Source organism: Rutidosis leptorrhynchoides, chromosome 2, assembly GCF_046630445.1.
Source record: "Rutidosis leptorrhynchoides isolate AG116_Rl617_1_P2 chromosome 2, CSIRO_AGI_Rlap_v1, whole genome shotgun sequence".
Taxonomy (NCBI): domain Eukaryota; kingdom Viridiplantae; phylum Streptophyta; class Magnoliopsida; order Asterales; family Asteraceae; genus Rutidosis; species Rutidosis leptorrhynchoides.
The window spans coordinates 113704854-113723253 of NC_092334.1; positions in this window are offsets into that span (position 1 = coordinate 113704854).

Sequence of the window (18400 nt, forward strand, 5' to 3'; positions counted from 1 at the left end):
CCAATCGTAAAGGTGTAAGAGATTTGAGAAGCCTACACTTTGCTTCATTTCCGAACCTTCAAGTCCAGTGGCGTCTTTGAACATAGGCAAGATAGGCGATCGCCTAGGGCCTAAAATTTTAGAAGGGCTCAAATTTTTTAATATATATATATATATATATATATATATATATATATATATATATATATATATATATATATATATATATATATATATATATATATATATATATATATATATATATATATATATATATATATAGTGGTAGGATCAAGAGGGAAGTAACCAATCGGGGGGAAGCAGGGGGAAACAATTTTTTTTTTTTTTAGTTTTTTGAAAAAACTTTGTTCACGAACATTATAGATTGGATGAAAATATGAACATTTAATAAAGACACTTTGTGATAAATGTTTTTATTTTGGCGAAAAAACGCTCGAAGAAGTAATATATAACAATTATCGTGTTTTTCGAGCGTATGTTGAGGTTTTAGATATTAGGGTTTAGATATTAGGGTTTATAGGGTTTAGATATTAGGGTTTAGAAATTTAGGATTTAGATTTAGGATTTAGATTGAGTTTTTAACACGAACGGTTTAGAGTTTAGGGTTTAGGGTAAACCCTAAACTCTAAATCGGGCTAAATTTTACTTCACAAAACATGAAAAAAATGTTAACATTCTTCACGAACAATATTATCTTGAATGTTATTTTTGTTGATCGTTTTTCCGCCAAAATAATAACATTCATCACGAAGTGTCTTTTTTAAATGTTCATATTTTCATCCAATCTATAATGTTCGTGAACAAAGTTTTTTCAAAAAACGAAAAAAAAAAAAAATTGCTTCCCCCCACTTCCCCCCGATTGGTTACTTCCCCATATGTCATTGAATACCGGGGTGTCGCAAATGTGGTGGCCGAATCATGTTGGCTTCGCAACCTCTTACTTGAGCTACCGTTGTGATGACCCGGAAATTTCTGACCAAATTTAAACTTAATCTTTATATTATTTCGACACGATAAGCAAAGTCTGTAATGTTGAGTCTCAAAAATTTTGAACTATGTTCATGTATTCAATTACCCTTCGACTGTTCTCAACGATTCACGAACAATGATGTGTAAATAGATATGTATGTATATATATATATATATATATATATATATATATATATATATATATATATATATATATATATATATATATATATATTAAATTGAGAAATATTAATAAAACATTAAACGGGTTGGTTGATATGAAAATAAATTATGAAATCTATTATATGACTTGAAAACGTTAACAAAGTATTAAACGTATAACGTTATACTTATTCATTTTAGATAAACATCTACGTAATAAAACGTGTTATGTGAAACGTGTATATATATATATATATATATATATATATATATATATATATATATATATATATATATATATATATATATATATATATATATATATATATATATATATATATATATATATATATATATATAAAGTATATTGAACTTATATATAAGCGGTTTCGAATACAATTAATAGATATAGTAACACCTGATTGATATTAAACAAGTTAATACAAACTTATAAGGATTTAAAATAAACATAAGTTCTAGTAATAGATTTTATGATCTGAATATAATTAGTTTTAGAAGAATAAACTTTATAATAATTATTTGATTTAATTTCAAACGTACGAAAACATTTTCAGTCTAAAAGAATTATATTACTAAAACGTTTTATAATATGTAATTAAAGTTTTATAAATCACAAGTACATAGAATTATTGTTTCAAAAATATAAAACAGTTTGAATATATAACCTTATATATATTGTTTCAAAGATATAAAAGTACTACGATATACTTTGAAAGATTAGCACATTATACAACATGTCAAGAAGTAGATTATTAAGGTTATTATCATTATCTTTTATAGTTATGAATTTTATAAATTATATAAAATGATTTGAGTGTCACGTCTTCTTTAAAAAGGAATATAACTTTATAAATATCTGGAACTATTTTTGACAAATTGTTACCGAGCCATTTTAATAAGGATAAAGGTTTTAACGTTATCTTAAAATTTAGAATCTTTCTATAAACCTTTTGACAAGTTATAAATGATAACGGTCCGTGATTCAATTAATATAAATAACTTACAACGTGTAATTAAAAACGTGTTTATATATATTTTGAATTATTTAATAAACAATATTAGTATTCGATTATTGAATCGATTGATATTTAGATAAGTTAACTTATGAGAATTTGATGCATGAATAAATTATATCAATTATATGTTTTAATATATAAAAGTTATATGATACAATAATTTCTATTATTTAAACGATTCTAAAATGAACTTTGAAATATAATTAGTTTCGAAAAACTAAATATTATATTATTAAATAAATATTTAATTTATATATATATATATATATATATATATATATATATATATATATATATATATATATATATATATATATGTACAAACTATATTTTAAATATATATATTTTACAATGTGATAAAATATAATAGTAACTAGATACAAAACGTTTTGATTTTATATATGTACATGTATATATAACGAAACGATGAATTAAAGAAGCAAATGATCAAAACACTCAAATGAATAAGTTACACTTCGAGTGGGATAGTTTTTCATTGATTTGAGTCTTGTTATTGATAAAGGTACATTACACGAAACGTAAAGTACAAGATTTTATTGCGTACGAAACAACGTTCGAAAAACCGAAACCAGGACATATGTCGAGCGACAACGTACGAGTTATCAGAACTAAAATTACAAGTCAACTATGCACGTGAATATAATATAATATATATATAATTATTCAGATTATATATATATAATTATATAATTAATTAACGAGTGTCGGCATCCCTCAGTTATTCGAACATGAGCTGGATGGGGTGCCCATGCGATCGCATGGCCCCAAGGCATGTTTACCATGCGATCGCATGGCAACTGGGGGCAGCAACTCTCTATAAAGCTCGATCGTTTCTCTCCAAATTCATTACCTCTCAATTCTGTATCTCTCTCACGATATATATATATATATACATATATATATTTATATTATTATTATTATTATTATTATTAATCTTATTATTATTATTATTATTTTTATTATTATTATTATTATTATTATTATTATTATTATTATTATTATTATTATTATTATTAGTAATATTATTATTAACTAGTAGTATACATAAAATATTACAACGAAGTGCTGTTCGGGTGTTTCAAAACGGGTTTTTGAGTGAGTCAAAGCTATGGAGATTATGGGTTATAGCTATGGAGGTTATGGATAATGTTCATGGGTATTGTTCGTGAGGTCAAACTAGTGTTTATCATCTCCGTTGGGTCTACGTACTTTCTTGCAATATTGAATCACAATATTGATACGTGAGCATTCTTATCTTATCTTTTGTATATTAATAGTGTATCCCTGACTAGTGCTCGAGTATATATGATTATGCATGCTTGTATGCTTAATTTTGTCGTTAAATAGTTTATGATAAATCACGAATTTGATACATATGCTACTGAGATAAGGTATATGATATGCATGTCGTTGAAAAGCTGGTGAAAAATTAATAACTTTTCATTTACAAATCATGTGATTTCGATGAACGGATTAAAAGATATGGTCAACTGAATTATCATTAATTCTAATATTAATATTATTATTATTACTATTGTCGTTATTGTTATCATCATTATTATTATTATCTAATAATTATTATTATTATTATCATTATCGTTATCAATATAAGTATTATCATTAAAATTATTATTGTTATTATTAATACTATCGTTATTATCACTAAGGTTATTATTAATATTATTATTATTATTATTATTATTATTATTATTATTATTATTATTATTATTATTATTATTATTATTATTATTATCATTATCATTATAATAATTATTAGTATTATCATTAGTATTATTATAATTATTATTATTAGTATCATTATCATTAGTATCATCTAATTATTATGATTACTATTATCATTATTATGAATGCGATATAAAAGAGGATTAGAAGCTATTAAACAAATCAATTAGGAAATAATGTGTATAAGTATCATGATGAAATTAAAATATTGTAAGATATTGATTTAGATAAAAATATCGTTTTCATTATTTTTATCATTATTATTATTATTAAAAGTATCATTAATATTAAAACTATCATTTTTATTAAAATTATCATTTTTGGAATATCATTGTTATTATAAAATATCATTATTATTATCATTTTAGTATTATTATTATTAAAAATTATCATTTTGAATAGAATTATCATTTTTATATAAAATATTATTATTATTACAATTAATATTAAAAAGTATCGTTATTATTAAAATTATCATTATTGGAATTATCATTTTAATATAATTAATATCATCATTAGTAAATAAATATTTTTATTATTATTATTAGTAGAATAATAATAATAATTATTATTATTATTACAAAATAATACAACTTTTACTCATTATTATTATTATCAATATTATTTAATTAAATAAATATGTGATACAAAGATATTTTTACCACACGTAATATAATTACATTAATAATATATACCACTATATTTTTATGATATTGAGTGAACTGTATAAATTTTATTACTTGAGATATATAAAAGTATATTTTTATCATATATAAATTTTAATATAAATTTTTATTTATTAATAAATGACTTGTATTATTTACTCTAATAAAATATGATAAATATATTTAAGAAATAATTGTGTCGTTGGTCCCTCCATTTTACCCCAAAAAGCTAACAGCGTCCCTCAAGTTTTTTTTGGCTTTCAGCGTCCCTCTATTATCACTTTTTTTGATTACGCGTCCCTCCGTCAACTTTCTGTTAAAAAAGTCCGTTAAGTCATGCCATGTGCCTTGCATGTAAGGGTAAATTTGTCTTTTTACTCTTCCTTCACAAAAAGCGATGGACCACCAGCGCAAAAAATCTTATAATTTATATATTGTTAATTTATAAATTTATAAAAATAAAAACCGTTTTATTGGTTTTTGCTAAACACACTCATCGTACACTTTAAATATCACTGTATTGATCTTGAAATCTGATTTAGAACACGAATCGAAGCAAGAAAATTGCAGTTACAAACTGCACGAATCGATCAATAGCTTTGTTTTCGTGGTAAAAATCCGACTTTCAACCCGTTTTATTGGTATTTGTTTTAAAACTCGAAGTTTGATTTTGGTTGTTTTTGATTGAGTATGTGTTACCAAATTCTGAAAATATAAAAAGTTCACTTATCATCTCTTGATCAATTCTTCAAACTCTTAGATATTAATTCGTTCATTTGATAGGGTAACAAGCTAGATTTTTATTCGAAAAAAACCGTATTCTAAATTGACTTGTTTAGCTGGATTTGGTGTGGAAATAGAAAATGTGTTAATGTGGAACGTTCTTAAATCATCTAAGGAAGCTACATAAACTGATTTTGTTGTTTGAGATTCTGAGATCGCTGAGATCTAATTTTAATTTGTTTTTGTAACTTTTTCGTGTCCATCACAAAATTCGAAGATTGAAACTTGTTTTAGAATTTAATGTTGCTTAAAAGTTGTTTAGATAGATTGCAGAAACATTTTGGTATAACTTCTAGTGAGTTTCTATCGTGTTTTGATTGTTTCTGAGCATCGCAGCCAGTCACCACCACCGTGAACCGCAACCAAGACACCGGATCTGATACTTCATCATTTTCAGGACATTCGTGCGAAGTAAAAAGTGATTTTTGCGACTGAACAAGAGTACAAACGAACGAGCTCGCTTAATTCGTACGAATAACATACCAATTTTGTGAATTTAAGTGAATAAGATTGATGGGTCATACGTACAACTTTTGGGGAAGAAAAAAACCTTAGGCGTGAAAAATTCAAGGAGCTCTAAAAGAGGGTTTCTTTAATCATCTCTGTATTGAAAACAAATTTTTATTTTTATAGATTTATAAATTAATAATATATAAATTATAAGATTGTTTGCACCGGTGGTCCCTCGATTTTAGTGAAGAGAAGAGTAAAAAGATGAATTTACCCTCACATGCAAGGCACATGGCATGACTTAACGGACTTTTTTAACAGAAAGTTGACGGAGGGACGTGTAATCAAAAAAAGTGATAATAGAGGGACGCTGAAAGCCAAAAAAAAAAACTTGAGGGACGCTGTTAGCTTTTTGGGGTAAAATGGAGGGACCAACGGCACAATTATTTCTATATTTAAATATATAAAACGACTATATTTAAGTTATATAATAAACATGTATAGATTTTGGAAGTCATTTTGGGTCAAGTTGACTTTTGTTGACTTTTGCATATTGGTCTCAAGCATTAGGATTGTGATACACTACTACTTTACCTAAATTGTTAAACAGATATTGACCAACATATAAATATATATACTTAATATAGGTTCGTTAATTCGAGGCAAACCCTGCACTTGTTCAGTGCCGTCATATGAATAATTGCTACGAAATACAGTATCGTGAGTTTCATTACTCCCTTTTTAAATGCTTTTGCAATAAATATTTTTGGGACTGAAAATACATGCGTGGCTTTTATAAATGCTTGACGAAATAGACACAAGTACTCAAAACTACATTCTATGGTTGGATTATTAGACCGAATATCACCCCTTTAGCTTGGTAACCTAAGAATTTGGGAACAGTGCCCCTAATTGACGCGAATCCTAAAGGTAGATATACGGGAACTAACACCCCTTATTCTGGAATTTGGAATGCTTTAGTACTTTGAGTTATTATTATACAGACGAGAGGATTCTGTTTTGGGGATATTCTATATGCATCTTGTTAATGTCGGTTACAGGTGTTCACCATATGAATGATTTTATCTTTATGCAGACGAGAGGATTCTGCTTATAAATATGAAATCTTGTGGTCTATTAAAATGATGAAAATGAATGATTATGAAAAACTAATGAACTCACCAACCTTTTGGTTGACACTTTTAAGCATGTTTATTCTCAGGTATGAAAGAAATCTTCCGCTGTGCATTTGCTCTGATGATGCAGCAGAGGTGTACGAAATATACTATATTTTTACTACGAAATACGATACAAATTACACAAGTTTTAATTATTTATTTACAAATGGGATATACCTAAACTCTGCTACAATGCTATAAGCAGTGTACCTAATCGTAGAGTAGTATAGTTTTTAGTAAGTCCGGTTCGTTCCACAGGGAGACGACTTATTTTACACTATATTTTTAAACAACTATATGTGTATAAAATATATATATTACAATTATTATTATTATAGAAGGGGGGTTTTACCGTTTAATGATTGGTTTTTCGATTTTATATTTTAAGCGTAAAGATAAATGACGATATTTAAATGACGATATATAAAATTGCGATAAAATATGAAATAAAATAATTATGCTTATTTAAACTTTCGTAATCATGATGTTTGACGTTTTGATTTTAATTTATTACCCTGGGTTAATTGTCCTTTGTCCTGGATTATTTTCATCGGTCATAATTATAAAGTGCGAGTGTCCCCGTTAAATTAACCTTATTCCCGAAGTCAAATATTTCAACTAATTAGGGATTCAAACTGTAACAATATTTTAATACTTTGTTAATAATTACACCAGGTTATCGACTGCGTGTAATCCAAGGTTTTAATACTTTGTTAACAATTACACCAATTACCCTTGTATGTAATCCACCCCTATTTTAATGAGTCCATTGACTATTAATCCATCCCCGTCTCCAGTCAAATGAACAATTATTAGTATTTATAAATATCCCGCTCACCGTACCCGATCGAACGTATGTGGCTATATATAAATACGTCAAATTATAAATCTCTATATTAAATTAACAAGATATCATTTAGTTAATCAAATATAAAGCCCATTAATAACCCATAGTCCCATTTCCACAAGTGTCGGTCTTTTGTCCAAACCCTAATTATGGTCCAAAGTCCAATAACCCCGTCTTAATATTTAGTCCAACATCACGATTACTTCGGCTCAAATAAGCATAATAATAACTTAAGTACGATACATTAATTTAAAAAGGGAGAACATAACTTATAACGAATATTTATCTCGTAGCGTTACACAGACATAATTTCGACTTTAGAACCCGTAAAATAACCATTACATTACCCAAACTAACTAATATAAAACTAAACTAATATATATTATATATATAAATATATAAATATATATTGAGAGAGATCAGAAGAAAGAAAGAGTGAAGGGTGTGCTGAGTTCGTTGAGCAAACTGGCTATTTATAGGACTTGGCCCAACTTTTTGGTCCATGCGATCGCATGGAAAATGTGCTTCCTGGCCATGCGATCGCATGGCCGCCTGATCCAGCTCATATTGATTTGTTTGCTAGCTTGTCGACGTTATATTTAATTATATAATATATGATGTCGTAGCATGGGGGTACGAAATAGTTTATATTTTTACCAGGAAATACTATTAAATATGCTACAATTTTACACAAGTTTTAATTATTTATTTACAAATGGGATATACCTAAACCTTGCTACAACACCATAGGCAGTGTACCTAATCGTAGAGTAGTATAGTTTTTAGGAAGTCTGGTTCGTTCCACAGGGAGCGGGCTTATTGCACACTATATTTTTAAACAACTATATTTGTACAAAATATATATAATTATATATAATAATATATAAAAGGGGGTTTACCGTTTAATGACCGGTTTGTCGATTTATATTTTAAGCGAAGCGTAAAGTAAATGACGATATTTAACTAACAATATTAAATAAATAACAATAATTAAAATGACAATAAATAAAAGTACGAGGAAAAATGAAATAAAATATATTATGCTTATTTAAGCTTCCGTAACCATGATGTTTGACGTGTTGATTTTGGTTTTATGCCCATGGGTTAATTGTCCTTTGTCCTGGATTATTTAATATGCCCGTCTGGTTTTTCTCTATAACAGTCCATCAGTCATAAATATAAAGTGCGAGTGTCCTCGTCAAATTATCCTTATACCCGAAGTCAAATATTCCAACTAATTGGGGACTTAAACTGTAACAAGGTTTTAATACTTTGTTTAATAATTACACCAGGATATCAACTGCGTGTAACCCAAGGTTTTAATACTTTGTTATCAATTATGCCAAGTGTCCTTGTACATAATTTCACCCCTGTTTTAATAATTCTAGTGACTATTAATCCATTCCCGTGTCCGGTTAAATGAACGATTATTCGTACATATAAATACCCCGCCCATCGTGTCCGATCGAGTGTATATGGTTATTTATAGGGACGTCCAAATGTAAATCTTTATATTAAAATTAACAAACTATCATTTAGTTAAACAAATATAAAGCCCATTAATAGCCCATAGTCTAATTTTCACAAGTGTTGTTCTTTTGTCTAAACCCCAATTATGGTACAAAGCCCAATTACCCAATTTTAGTATTTTAGCCCAACATCATGATTACTTCGTCTTAAATAAGCATAATAATAACTTAAGTACGAGACATTAATTTAAAAAGGAGAACATAGCTTACATTGATTATTTATCGCGTAGTGGTACACGGACAGAATTTCGACTTCAAAACCCGTAAAATAACCATTACATAACCCGAACTAATCTAATATAAAACTACCCTATATATATATATATATATATATATATATATATATATATATATATATATATATATATATATATATATATATATATATATATATATTATATATATATTTATTTATTATTTAGTATTATTATTATTTATATTTTTTATATATTAAAATCGAACGAATGCATGGCCGTTTATAGGCATTTTGATTTCTGACAGCTCCGCGAGTCGTGGAGTTTTATGCCTGCAAACTCCGCGAGTCGTGGAGTTTGAAAATCCAGCTCACAAACTTTTGGCTCCTAGCTTGTCGACATAATAAATATATAAATATAAAATATAAATAATTAATATAATTATTTATATATTATATTATATTCTTGTGCATAGTTGACTTGTAATTTTGGTCCGTTGCGTCGGCCGTTGATAGTTGGCTCAGGTCTCGGTTCCGGATTTTCGAACGTCCTTGCGTACAATTTAATATCTTGTACTTTGCGTTTTGTAACTTGTACTCTTGTCATTTTTAGACGTTTTTCATCAATAAATTGAACCTTTTGAATTCTATCTTGAACATTTGAGCTTTTTGGACGTTTGTGTCTTCAAATCTTCGTTTTCGCCTTTTGTCTTCGCACTTATTTATTTAAACAATTACAATGAAAATATAATACAATTACATATGAAAACCTATTATTTAGGAGGGATATTGCTATGAAATATATGTTCCTTTTTAGCCTTATCAAACATCCCCACACTTGAGCGTTGCTTGTCCTCAAGCAATACAGAACTTGAAATAAAAACATACATGAATCACTTTTTTATTCATCACACTTTGTACATCAGTGATTTTGATATGGTGGTATAAACAATGATAGTAACGATAGAACCATGGTTAAAGGTGGGTGTGTCATCCACAGTTGCCTCGGGTTTAGGTCAACGACACTTGCAATCAAATAGCCGATTTACTTTCGGTTTCCAAAGCAAAGTGCACATTTGAAAGGCGGTTTACAGTCCCACATGACTATAAAAATTTAGATCCGTTAGGAAATTGGATCTTTATGAAAACATTTGATCTTTTGAAAATTCAATCTAGCTTTTACCCTAGACAAGTTTTCCGGAATAACCCTTCACCGGTGTTTGCAAAATATTTTTATGGGTTGTGTGGGTTTCAGATTTGAAAATTATAGCTCAACACTTGTGGTTTTGTGTTACCCACTTGCTAACCTTGTATTAGGAAAGTAACACGTCCAGTTCACTTGTCCCGTATATTACCTTTCGGCAAAATACCGTCCGGTTGTAAAGGAAAGCGATGAACAAGAAACTGTTAAGGCAATGTCTAATGACATGCATTTAATTATGGTCTATAACGTGTCGAACGCAATTACTATCCTTTGTAGGAGCAATAGTAAAGATCATCCTATAATTTTTTCGGTCTGGCACAAGGTCCTGTCTTTGACCATGCTATGCAACCACCGTTCTTACGGTTGACACCCGATTTGATTCAGGTGACCTAATGAATTCTAGGTGAATTCTTAGGATTTTACGTTCAATGGTAATGAACGCATTGAAAATAGGTTTTCAGAAAACAAATCGGTTTGTAACTTTTGATCAAAATATTTTCTCGTTCAAGCTCAAGTTTAGATATCATTGAATTCCATGAGTTTGAATTCTCAATCTTTAAGGTCAATCTCAAGGATTGAGTAATATCAGTCTTAAAAGCTGATTTTTGATCTTTTAAGGAGATTATCCTTTCTGGGGATCTGATTCATTAGTCTTATCAAGCTAATTTGCACGGTGCCCCCCATTGTACGAGATAAATCCTTCTCATGGTTAGGATAAATCTGACCACTTGGCGACCCCGTTTGATGCTGAGGTCCGTGGATTTCCTGCTGATTTTAGAGATGACTTTTCAAGATTTTTCGTCAACCTACAGCTGGTCTGGACGACAACTTCTTGACCTAAACCAAGAAGCGCGTGTCTTTTTCGGAAGACTTTACTTCCTTTTAATGATGAAATTGATTCATCGTGTAGATCCATCTTTTCTTTTCTTTCATCGGGTAAAATAGTTAATTTAGTCCAAAACAAAAGCACCTGCAATAACTTTACGGAAACATGTGCTAGATAGTTTTTAATTGAATAACTAGGTACATTCTCCCCACACTAGTTTCTTTCTTTGCCTTTTTATTCTCCTTTATTCCATTTTAAATGAATTCAAGCGTTTTAGGGTGTTTCTCAATTTATGTCCTTTCCGAGGTAACGATAATTTCGGTATTAACACCTAGTTTTCACCGTTCATAAATATATATAAACATGATTTTAAATTCATTTAGTTGAAAATTTTTCAAATTTTCACAAAATTTGGCAAATAAACTAAGTGCAAACCCGAGAGAATTTATAACCCTTCCCCACACTTGAGATCATGCAATGCCCTCATTAGCATGAAATCAGACTAAAATTATAAATTCATGAGGGTGATTAGTGTAGAAAAGTGATTGAAAATACCCAGTTTGTAATTAAAAGCTCGTCGAATGATAGATGGCGCGCCTCATCGTTCATTCCTTCTTATTTTATCACACATGCTTTTTTTTTTTCTTTCAAAAACGGTTGCTTTTCTGAACTGTTTGATAATTTTTGAAAATGCGTCTTTTACCCTAGTCGTGCATTTTTATTAACGAGTTATGCACTAACCCGAACCCCTAATTTAACGTTAAGTGGGGTTAGACTTCCCCATACTTAGCTGACGACATGTGAAGTCGGTAGAATAAGTTCCACGAATTAAAATAGTGAGCCAGTTATTTACATCTCGGGTGGTGTATAATATATCAATGGGTTTAAAGTTTAGACCCACCCGATCGTCACTACTTAATTCTTTTTTAAGTGTAGCTTTTAGTAAATGGATATGTCTCTTTTCTGGTTCTTGGTCAAATGGATCGATATACACCGACATATATATTATAGGGTGGACAATTCCTAACATTTCCTTCCTTTTATTCTCGGGATCAAAGTTTTCACCTCTATTACCCAATTGGGTAAAATCTGAGGTGTCATTATCTATTACAGCTCGTAGTTCATCTTCGATAGATGACTCATCTATTGAGAATGTTGGGTTGGAAGGTTGTGGAATGGTGAATTTCGGGATCGAATTAGATTCTTCTTCATTAACGGTACTTATCAGTCCCACCACTTTGGTCTTGGGGGTAAAATTTTCAACGTTATCGTTTTCCCAAGAGTACAAATTTGTCTTCCTTACTTCTTCTTCATCCATAGATGGATTGATGATTTCGTCGGTAGAGGCTAATGTGTCGATATGTTTTGAAATTGGTAAAGCTGAATAAAAAGTATCATCGGGATAGTTAGTGATTTCGAAGCTCTCGAATTCATCAAAATTCGATGATATGAGATTTTCTTGCACACGACTCCTCAAATCAACAGGTGTGTAATCTGATAGAGTTTCAGCTTGCCTATTTACAAACTCTCTCATTTGTTCATTTTGAGCATTGAGTTCTTCGAGTTTGAATTTCATATTGTCTAATAAATTTTCAGACACGTAATTTTCCTCGTCTACTGGTTGTTGAGTTTGGAAATATTCTTGGGAATAATCCCAATTTGAATTGTATTCTTCATAATCATTCCATTCAGGTTCCGTGGGTGCGTAATTTTCTATAGGAACGTAATAATAACATTCCCATGTTGAGTGATAATCTCCACAGATTTCACAACCAGTTATTGTTTCGTCATTCGTGATCCAAGATTGACCGAACGAATTGTCATCAACACCCGTTTGAGAGTATTGATTTAATTGATTTTGGATATCAAAAAGAGTTTCCATAGCCTTGTTTTCAAAATTTTCCATTTTATTGCGATGGCCAAATTTTAGCTACAATGTGGTGAATTTACTAATTATCCTATTAGTTATAAAAATAGAAAAACTTATATAAGTTGTCCAATTAATAGACTTCCACGTTTCGAATAGCCAAAAGATGCAGCAGGGAGCCAGAACCCTTTAAATCGGAAGCTCACAACTCAGCCACTAACAAATCCAACTATTACTACGAAGCAGAAAATTGTCAACGTCCATTAATTTAACCACTTAAATAATTTTTCTTTCCGTTTGAGATATTAGATAAGAAATAGAGAAAATTTCTAAGTCCTAAAAACTAGCGTCGAGAAATAAGAAAGAAAATGAATGCGCGTCGAAAAACGTCGAAAGATAAAAATAAGAAAGAAAAACGTCGAAACTTAAAAGTCTAAAAATTATATCTAAAAAGTTGCGCCTAAAGGTCTAAAGGTAAATGCAATTTTATTCAGAAAACGACAATTACTTAAAGGCACTAAAATCTATTTAAAACTAAAGCGAAAAACGGCGTCGCAAAATTTCAAAGCGCCTAAATCTTAATCTAAAGAAAAAGCACTTAAGGGATTTTACGGCAAAGCCTAAAAATCTAGAAATAAAAATAAGCTACGGCAAAATACTAAATTTAAAACTAGCTACGAACAATAAAAATAAACAAAAAAAATAAAAATAAACTTAAAGTTGTAAAAAGTATAATTTTTATAAAAATATTATTTTTATCTTTATTATTTTATAAAAGTATTAATTTTTATTTATAATAAAACTAATTAAAATACAAAATACAAATTAATTTAAAAACTAAAACTAAATATTAATAATAATAAATTAAATAGGGTTTATAAATAATAATAATTAATAATATTCCGTAATTAATGCGAAATAGGGTTTCTAGTCTGGCTGGTCAGGGCAGCTCCACGAGTCGTGGAGTTTTAAGCCTGCAAACTCCGCGAGTCGTGGAGTTTGCATTTTCGATTTTTTTTTTAAATTTTATGTTGTTTTTCTAAAATGATATATAAATATATTTATACAAAAATAAATTAAAAATCTAGCGTTTCGCCAAGTTCCCCGGCAGCGGCGCCAAAAACTTGATGTCGTAGCGTGGGGGTACAAAATAGTTTATATTTTTACTAGGAAATACTATTAAATATGCTACAATTTTACACAGGTTTTAATTATTTATTTACAAATGGGATATACCTAAACCTTGCTACAACACTATAGGCAGTGTACCTAATCGTAGAGTAGTATAGTTTTTAGGAAGTCCGGTTCGTTTCACAGGGAGCGAGCTTATTGCACACTATATTTTTAAACAACTATATTTGTACAAAATATATATAATTATATATAATAATATATAAAAGGGGGTTTACCGTTTAATGACCGGTTTGTCGATTTATATTTTAAGCGAAGCGTAAAGTAAATGACGATATTTAACTAACAATATAAAATAAATAACAATAATTAAAATGACAATAAATAAAAGTACGAGGAAAAATGAAATAAAATATATTATGCTTATTTAAGCTTCCGTAACCATGATGTTTGACGTGTTGATTTTGGTTTTATGCCCATGGGTTAATTGTCCTTTGTCCTGGATTATTTAATATGCCCGTCTGGTTTTTCTCCATAACAGTCCATCAGTCATAAATATAAAGTGCGAGTGTCCTCGTCAAATTATCCTTATACCCGAAGTCAAATATTCCAACTAATTGGGGACTTAAACTGTAACAAGGTTTTAATACTTTGTTTAATAATTACACCAGGATATCAACTGCGTGTAACCCAAGGTTTTAATACTTTGTTATCAATTATGCCAAGTGTCCTTGTACATAATTTCACCCCTGTTTTAATAATTCTAGTGACTATTAATCCATTCCCGTGTCCGGTTAAATGAACGATTATTCGTACATATAAATACCCCGCCCATCGTGTCTGATCGAGTGTATATGGTTATTTATAGGGACGTCCAATTGTAAATCTTTATATTAAAATTAACAAACTATCATTTAGTTAAATAAATATAAAGCCCATTAATAGCCCATAGTCTAATTTTCACAAGTGTTGTTCTTTTGTCTAAACCCCAATTATGGTACAAAGCCCAATTACCCAATTTTAGTATTTTAGCCCAACATCATGATTACTTCTTCTTAAATAAGCATAATAATAACTTAAGTACGAGACATTAATTTAAAAAGGAGAACATAGCTTACATTGATTATTTATCGCGTAGTGGTACATGGACAGAATTTCGACTTCAAAACCCGTAAAATAACCATTACATAACCCGAACTAATCTAATATAAAACTACCCTATACTATATATATATATATATATATATATATATATATATATATATATATATATATATATATATATATTTATTTATTTATTATTTAGTATTATTATTATTATTATTTATATTTTTTATATATTAAAATCGAACGAATGAATGGCCTTTTATAGGCATTTTGATTTCTGACAGCTCCGCGAGTCGTGGAGTTTTATGCCTGCAAACTCCGCGAGTCGTGGAGTTTGAAAATCCAGCTCACAAACTTTTGGCTCCTAGCTTGTCGACATAATAAATATATAAATATAAAATATAAATAATTAATATAATTATTTATATATTATATTATATTCTTGTGCATAGTTGACTTGTAATTTTTGGTCCGTTGCGTCGGCCGTTGATAGTTGGCTCCGGTCCCGGTTCCGGATTTTCGAACGTCCTTGCGTACAATTTAATATCTTGTATTTTGCGTTTTGTAACTTGTACTCTTGTCATTTTTAGACGTTTTTCATCAATAAATTGAACGTTTTGAATTGTATCTTGAACATTTGAGCTTTTTGGACGTTTGTGTCTTCAAATCTTCGTTTTCGCCTTTTGTCTTCGCACTTATTTATTTAAACAATTACAATGAAAATATAATACAATTACATATGAAAACCTATTATTTAGGAGGGATATTGCTATGAAATATATGTTCCTTTTTAGCCTTATCAATATAATATATATAATTTATATAATTATATATATATATTATATTATATTCTTGTGCATAGTTGACTTGTAATTTTAGGCCCGTTGACTCGCGCGTTGATGCTCGGTTTATGTCTCGGTTTCGGATTTTTGAACGTCTTTTCATCGCTTAGATATCTTGTACTTTATGTTTCGCAATTTGTAATTTGCACAAAAAATTATTTTCCTTAACTCCCAAAATTCGAGCAAGTCTTTAACTCACTTTTAGTGGCGCTTTTGAGTGCACTATGATTTTAGTGGCACTTTTCAAGCTTTAGTGGTACTTTTTCTTCAATTCTTTAATCTTCGTGCTTCGTCTTCACATTTATTTATTTAAACGATTACAACTTAAAACTAGAATAATTACAACAAAAAACTTTACATATTGGGATGATATTGCAACTGAATATATGTTCATTTGGAGCACTATCAAATATCCCCACATTTGAATGTTGCTTGTCCTCAAGCAATACAGAACTTGAAATTAAATCACACTTCACTCGAATCACTTTTTTTATTCTCACACTTTATACATCAGTGATTTTGATACGGCGGTATAGATAATGATAGTAACGATGTGGTTTACAGTCCCGCATGACTATGAAAATTTAGATCCTTTAAGGAAATTGGATCTTTATGAAAACATTTGATCTTTTGAAAATTCATTCTATCTTTTACCCTAGATAAGTTTTTCGGAATAACCCTTCATCCGTGTTTGCAAAATACTTTTGTGTATTTTGTGGATTTCAGATTTCAAAATTTTAGCCCAAAACTTGCGGTTTTGTGTCACCCACTTGCTAACCTTATATTAGGTAAGCACACGTCCAGTATACTTGCTCCGTAGATTACCTTTCGGTAAACTACCATCCGGTTGTAAAGGAAAGCGTTGAACAAGCAACTGTTAAGGCAATGTCTAATGACATGCAGATGTTCATGGTCCACAACGTGTCAGATGCAATTACTATCCTTTGTAGGAGCAATATCAAAGATCACCCTATAATTTTTCGGTCTGGCACAAGGTCCTGTCTTCGACCATGCTATGCAACCATCGTTCTTACGGTTGACACCCGATTTGGTTCAGGTGACCTAATGAATTCCTGTGAATTCTTAGAATTTTACGTTCAATGGTAATGAACGCATTGAAAATGGGTTTTCAGAAAACAAATCGGTTTGTAATTTTGATCAAAATATTTTCTCGTTCAAGCTCGAGTTTAGATATCATCAAATTCCATGAGTTTGTAATTCTCAATCTTTAAGGTCAATCTCAAGGATTGAGTAATATCATGCTTAAAAACTTATTTTTAATCTTTAAGGAGATTATCCTTTTCCGGGGGTCTGATTCATTAGTCTTATCAAGCTAATTTGCAAAGCGCCATCCCCATTTTACGAGACAGATCCTCTCATGGTTAGGATAGGTCTGACCACATGGCGACCCTGTTTGATGCTGAGGTCCGTGGATTTCCTGCTGATTTTAGAGATGACTTTTCTAGATTTTTCGTAAACCTACAGCTGTGACGTGGTAGCGGAGGTGTACGAAATACTATTATAATTACTACAAAATACTATTAAATATGCTATAATTTTACACAAGTTATTTATTTATTTATTGAATGGATATACCTAAACCTTGCTACAACACTTATAGGCAGTGTACCTAATCGTAGAGTAGTGTAGTTTTTAGTAAGTCTGGTTCGTTCCACAGGGAGCTCGCTAAGTTTAAAGCAATATTTTTAAAAACTATATTTGTATAAATATAAATATATAAGTAGTATTATTATTATTATTATTATTAAAGGGGGGGTTTTACCGTTTAATGACCGGTTTGTCGATTTTAAGTCTTATATCACAGTCAAAACCTAATGCAAAATGT